We start from the raw sequence: 7,840 nt of genomic DNA, 5'->3' as shown, positions 1-7,840 counted from the left end.
AAAATTGTCAACAGCTTGCTTAACTCTGTAGCTCAAGAATGTGATGATTTGAGACTCGAAAATACCAGAGTTGATGAATGGTAGAAGCAAAATTATAACTGTTGTTCCATGGTGAGATAAACTTTCAGTTCTGTGAAGAAAATATAGATGACTGAAACTGATTGCAAGCAATCAGCACTATCTATTCTCTCTCCCTAACTGAGCAATGTTTGAATTTGTGCCTTTCAGGCAAATGCATTAATAACGTTTAGCCACTAGATATTTGTGGAAGAAATTGGAAATTATTTTTAATTTGTTGGTTTGGTGAAGCGATAATATATTGAGCCATAAGGGAGGGTGTAAAAAAATAACCCATTGGTATATGATTTCTATTTGCATATGTAAATCTATTAATGTGCACATAACCATGTTATTCTTATATAAGCTCTCACACAAAGAAAAGGGTTAATAGACAGGAAGTTTTTTTTTTTTTAATGTATGACCATGTTGTGAAATATGAATTTAGTACATAACTCATTGGAGGCTCCAATGAGTTATGGGCCTCATTTACTGCACATTACAGGCATTTTCTCCATATTTCTTTTCAACAAGGCATACGGTTTAAATTAGTTTCATGTTGGGTTTTCTCAGATCTTTCACGGACTGCTTCTGCAACAAATTCTAATATTCCTGCTCTTTTAATTCCACAGTAAGAGGCTATTAAGTGCTGTTCTTTAATTACTGTGTGAGGCAGTTCCTCAGGAACATGTTCTATAATAGCCGCGAGCAGACTAGGCATTAGACTCAAGCATTCGCAGTCAGGTGACACACTTAAAGGAGATGCTCATTATCTGCAGAAGAAGGTGAGTAGACAGCAGCTTGGTGATGGAGGGGCAGAGAGGTAGGGGTACTTTGGATAGAGCATTCAGACCTGCCTTCTTTGGACCAGAGAGGAGACTCTGATAAGCAACAACATCCTCAAGGGTTAAGAATATTAAAGGACCCTATTTCCCATAACTTAGCTCATAAATCATATTTTCAGGTACTTTACATGATTTATGAGGGGCTGGCTGTCTGCACGATCAGTAAGTTGCATTAAAATGGCAATTGGTGCTTCCAAAACAGAACCTTATGATAAGAATCCAAATTTCAGAGACAGCAAATCTCCACAGACTAGTCAGCCAAAAGCTAGAGGAAAAGGTATCAACTACAGTTTATTTTCTGTGATTCAAAACAAGGATGGGAAATCAGAATATTAAGAGAGAAAAACACTGGGCTGAAATCACCTCGCTTGGGCTTTTTTTTCTTTGTTGTTGTTGTTGTTGTTTTGTTTTTTCCTGTGACCTTGATAAAGTCATTTACTTTCTTTGTGTCTTGTTAGCTTGTTTGCTAAAATAAAAGAGGCTAAACATCCCTGTGTATATACATATGTGAAATACATATAAACATATATTCTCAAATCTTTTATTCATATGTGTGACATACATGCAAATTGCATAGATCTCAAATAATTTACTGATAGATTCATGATTACAAGTGCATAATTAAATATTATGTGTATATATCATGTACATATTCTTGTTCATTATCTAGCATATATCATATATTCTTATACATATACTCTTGCTTATTAGTATAGTGTACGTTCTGTCATAATTGTGTACTCACACATATGATTTTTAAAATGGTATTTGCCTAAAGTGAAATTTGTGAAAGAAGCTGTAGGAGACATATGCTTGCACATATAGTAAATATGAATGACTGTATTCACAAATAGATATGCAAGAAATGCTGACCATGGAACGATACCTCTAAAGTAATACATGCATAAGTAATTGGTCACTTTTCCAACCATCTGCTTTGAGGTTCTCATTACTCAATTTTAATTCCTGTTTTGAAAATTATAAATGCAGTGGCATAGCAGCATTACATTTATGAACGAGATTATAAAATATAATCAAGCACTCTTAAATTTTGTATTAAATAAAGACAGCATGTATGCTGTTTCAGAAATAAAAAAAACTTACACGGGAAATTACTTCTTGACTTTGTTACAGAGGCAATGGAAAATGAAAAGGGGAGCTGACCAAGGGTGACTTGTCGCTTCACATTAGTGACAGTAATTTCCACTTGAAGGGAGAACACAGACTTACAGCTTTGTTGTTAGACCTGTGTTTAAATGGTTCCCTTCTATGTCTGAATTTGGTATGAGTGTCTGGTGTGTGTCAGGAAGTATTCTGAACTGTATTCTGAACACAGCCAAATGCCCAGGTGTTCCAATGACCTCTTTAAAAGTCACTCTAACCCGTGAGGATTTCCTGAAGTTGATTTACTTGAACGTGTTATTTATGGGAGTAACTCAACAGGCCCCTTTCTGGTTGAGAAACAGGTGTGTGGTTTGACACAGAGAATTGCAATGACTTGCAATGACTGTGTCTAAACGTTTCATTATGAATAGGGATCTAGACTTGGGTCTTACCACAGTAGAAATCATATTGATCTTGTGTTTCTGTATTCCGAAGAAAGAATGCATCTTAGTCACAATCTGTCAGACACCTTTAGGATCAGCAGTCCTTCAGATAGGGCCATCGGGGTTATTGATCCCTCTTGTTTAACTTGTAACTTCTTCCCTCATTGCTTTTTCCCTCTAGCACAGTGCTTCTCAAACTGGGGGCCGTGACCCATTTGGCAAACCTGTATCTCCAAAATTATTTACATTGTGGCCCATAACAGTGGCAAAATCCCAGGTCACAATAAAAATAGTTTTATGGTTGGGAGCTCACCACAACATGAGGAACTGTATTAAAGGGTCATAGTATTAAGGAGGTTGAAAACAACTGGTGTAGTCAGTATGTATTCCTCGACTCTGGATTACATTCAGTTTTTTAATGAAGCACCAAGGAGCACATTTCTAAGTCATAGTTAAGTTCTATATATGGGGCGAGCACACACACACACACACACACACACACACACACACGCTTAAGTAATTCATAATACTGGAAACAATGGGCTTTGCTGAATTCATTACAAGGCAGATTTGTTTTTGCAGTACAAATTTGAAGCTAAATGAACATTTATGAAGGAGAATAGTCAGAAATCCATCAGGACCTATAGACCTTTAGTTTTTTTTTTTTTCCAAAGAATGTTGTGTGTCTATAGTCTACATCGTGTGTGTGTGTGTATCAAAACTGTAAACAAGAAATTCTAAATAGTCTTTATCTGAGTTGCAATAGAAGGATAAGAGAGGGTAAAAAGCACAACATAAATACTATGTTGGCATTTGATTCTTGGACATAAATATTATTAGATATTTATTTTAAAGATTTATTTTTCATTTTATATACCTATCTCAGTTTCCCCTCCCTTTCCTTCTCCTGTCCCCAACCTACCACCCTTTCCACCCTGCCATTAACTCCTCAGAAGGGTAAGGCGTTGGGGAGTTAATAAAGTCTGCTATACCGAATTGAGGCTGGACCAAGTCCTTGCTCCCTCTATCAAGGCTGAGCAAAGTAACCCATCATAGGGAGCGGGCTACAAAAAAAAAGCCATTTCATGCCCCTGAGATAGGTCCTGGTTCTACTGCCAGTGCCCCCAACCCAGATCAAACCACAAAACTGTCACCCTCATTTAGAGGGTCTAGTTTGGTCCCATGCAGGTTCCCCAGATGTCAGTCCAGAGTCTGTGAGGTCCCTATAGCTCAGGTCAGCTGTCTGTGGTTTTTCCCCATCATTTGGCCTTGACCCACTTGTACATGTGATCCCTTCCTCCCTTCAGTCTGATATTATTAGATTTCAAAAATAAGAATTCATTGATATTGCAAGTAAAACACTAAAATATGTACTGATATATATTAAAATATTTTGATCAACCAAATGATGTAAATGTCATATGGAGAATTGCCTTTTTAAAACTTCATTATATTCATTTGTTTACAGGGGTGAAGTGAATGCTAGCTTTCTCATGAGGAGGTCAAAGGAAAATTTGCAAGAAGGAGTTCTCTTCTTTCTTAATGGGGGTCCTAGAAAGAAACTGAACTTAATGCCACAATCACCTTTACTTGCTGAGCCATCTCACAGATCCCCTACTTTTATGATAATTAGCTTGCAATTTGATATTTGCTTCCTTTGGATTCCAGTGTTAAAGTAGTAAGCCTGTAAATAAGTTAAATATAAACTAATAAAAATAGTTTAATGTTCCTAATACTCACTAATGGGTGATAGGATTTTAGCTGTCTGTGTTTGATATTTGAAGATGCTCATCTGAGCCATGCACCTGTAAACTACAAGGTTTATCTAAGAAATGCTTTCTCAGTCTTTAGTTTTTATTTCAGAGGTGAGAGGGATTTATCATTGGTTTTTTTGATTCATTAACAAGAAACAGCGAACATGATTAAAAATTCAAACTTCTTGTAAATATCCTTTGTAACAGATACATTTGCCTTACTATTTGCAGGCCAAGAGCCTTAGATAGTCTACCTTTCCATCTGTCTTTATATGACATTTACTGGATGACATCTGTTCATATGATCTTGTCAGATGGAGTCTGACACCTGAAATTCCAGGGCAGACTGGAAACATAGGTAGAATTGGCATTGAAATTGAGAGGTGGAATTCCTTCTTCATAGGACTAGGGTCTGTCGATTTCACAGATTAACAGTTCAAGAATATTTAGGTATGAATTTCATCTTCTAGAGCAGGACATAAATTTAATGAGATAAGTAGTAGGTTACTCTCATGATGCTCATACACTATTGCCTTAGGGCACATGTCTTTGCAAGTCAATTATTATTTTAACTCTAGGAGTCACAGAAGATAACTTTTCCAGGAACATGCACACCACCTTTTGTCACTGTGGGAGCAAGCTAGTAGTGATGATGCTTCCAGGTGATTATTAGCTTGACTGTGTCATGTTCTATGGCTCAAATACTTGGTATCATCATCATTACAGTATACTGTTAAGTTCTGGATGGTAACCAAGAGCATTATCTGTAGTGTTTATGTTTATGTTTGAGGGTCCATGAGACTTTATTGCGGTGAAATAAGGATCAGGATAAATAAATAGGCCGAATAGATGTTTAATCAGTGAGAAATAACTTACAACCTAGACAGATGAACACCAGGAAATTCCACCCGATGCTCTCCTGTCTGAGGCATGCCAGCAAAAGAGCTTTTCCCGGCTCTTCCTCCCACCTCCTTCCACAGGTCACTTCTGCCCATGGCTCCACCCCCCCAATGGGCGTGGTCAGTGCCACAGAAGGACTGTCTCACTACAATTCCCAATTTAGTCTAAGGAAAAGATTTAGGCTTAATACAAAACTATATACAAAATTGTGAATAACAAGTGTGCTCTAAGAAAAGGAAAATCAAGAACAAAGTGACCTACATATCTAGTCCTAGGGTGAGGGCATAATGGAGTTTACAATAGAGTTGTCCTAAGCTGGAAAACATAAGTCTAATACCTAATATATCTAACTAGGAAGAGAGAATAATAGTTGTGATAGTTTAATCTTCAACCTCATCAAGACCTGAGAAGGAAAATAACCATACTAGAGTAGACAGGAAGTGTGGATGGACAACTTCCAAAAGGTGCAGCAAGGACAGAAACAACAAGCCACCTGGACAGTCACCCTAGGTCTCACAGCAACGTTGGTACACCCAGTTTTGGCTAAGGCCAAGAGAATTTGACAGACCACAACAACAGCAGGGAGGTAGAATGGCTGTCTTACCCTGTCTTGGCAAGGTCAAGCAGTCTTCTATATTTGTCTCCTGTAAGCACATAGCATTGCATATACAATTCAGTGGTCAAGGTGGGGGCAATTCTTTGCCCAACAGGCCATTAGCTGAGGCAAGAATAAACTCCAGCAGGAGCAACATCAGTGTCCAACATATTTTTGGGAAAGTGCACGGTGCTGTCAGGAGCAACAGTGTCTCATGTCAATGGAGTACTAATATTAAAACATTTAAATGCCATGTTCTGCATGCCTATGAAGTGATTGAAGATTAAGCATCTATATCTGAGTGAAGATAAACATGAGTGAAGATAATCTGTAATACTCAGGAACTTAGCTAAAAAACTGATTAAAACTTCCCTGAGTAAAGCAGGAACAAATACTTAAACAATATAACTATATCCATACATATAAATCCCTAAAATAGAGGTAGAGTAGAAATGTCAAGACAAGAGGTAGAACTATAAAGGGCAGCATGATAAATATTCCAAATTGTATCAATATACAAAATGTCTTGAATACAAGAAAAGTATACATACATAAAATATGGTAAAAAAATAATGTGCATAAAACATCGTAGGTGGAAAGATTTCACAGAATATAACAAAATATAAACTTAATTTTACATAGCTTACCACATATAAGAATACATAACGATGTAAGCTGTAAAATACTATCTCATCCTTACGCAAATTCACAAGAAAATAGGCTAATCTACCTATATCCCATCTAAACCATACCTTTCCCAACCATTCCCTATTACTGTCTAGAAGATAAACCCGAGTGTAAGCGTCTCCTTCCACAGGTCACTTCCGCCTGTGGCTCCACCCACCAATGGGCATGGTGTGTGCCACAGAAGGACTATCTCACTACAAGACTTCACTGGTCAACAGCTCCAAAACAGGAAAGTTATTCCTGGCATTATACATTTCATTTGTTAGTTTGTGGTGTCTAGTAGTCCTGCTGTTGTTCCATTAAAAGATAATTACATTTTAATTTCTTATGTAGGTAATTACATACATACATACATATTTTAGGAAGCTTACACGGTAATAGGTAGGTTTCTATATCATTTTTGGAAGGGCCTTTATCCCTCCCCATATTCCCTCTTCAACTCGGCTTTATTATTTGTAGAGACATATCTACTCCTCCCACACCTGTTGCACTGACCACGACCATTGTGGCATGAGGACAGGTGCCGGCATGAACTGGGGGTCTAGGTCTGGGTTCCTGGACCCCAGTTCTCTCTCTTGCTTCCTGGTTGGAGACAGATGCATCCTTGGAAAAGGAACCTGCTGGCAGTAATCTGTTTCTGGTGTAAATGATTTCTCCCCAAATAAACATCCATCAGCCTATCCTTTTCCCAGATTCTTATTTATACATGCTACAATGATCTTATTTATACATGCTACAATTTATCTCTTTTTGCTTTATCAATCCCCTCTCAGATTTATACTAGTGCTTTGTATTTCTTATATTTTTGCCTAATTGTTTTCCTTTTAAAACATTTACTTAGAATTTTACTCTTTATTTTATATGTATTTTTAGGATTAAGTAGGAGTTAATTTATTGCTTTCACAGATGATTAGACAACTTGATTTATCTACTGATTTGTAATCATATATCAAGTCTAATGCCTGGCACATGTGTGTATTTCCCTGGGTTTGTTTGTAGACTGCCTATAACTTCTTGGGACATTTCTCTGTTGCTAACCATTATCAGGCTGCCTTTACTTTGGCCAGCATTGAAGACAACCTTGCTATCTATTGATACTGTGTCATTTTTCTACCTTTAAAGAGGCCTTAGAAATTCTTTTATATCATTGCTTCTAGAAATGCAATAACTTTATGAAGACCCAGGAAAGTCTTACAGAGATTGGGAGGTACCTAATTAGAATTTTGCTCAGTGTATTTTAAATGCCTATCTTTATAATACCAAGTCTTTCCTCCCAGGGACATGCTTTGTGTCTGAAAGGAGTCTGCCTTTCTTTCATGACAAAGGTGGTACTTTAAGACATAGTAACAATTGAATGCAATTTGGTTTTTAATACATTAGAATAAACAATGGCCACATATTTAACCTTATATTTGCAAACCACTGGCAAAGGTAATCTACACCATTTATTTCTAA

This window comes from Phodopus roborovskii, unplaced genomic scaffold (genome assembly GCF_943737965.1).
Source record: "Phodopus roborovskii unplaced genomic scaffold, PHOROB, whole genome shotgun sequence".
Classification (NCBI taxonomy): Eukaryota; Metazoa; Chordata; class Mammalia; order Rodentia; family Cricetidae; genus Phodopus; species Phodopus roborovskii.
This window is presented reverse-complemented; position numbering follows the sequence as displayed.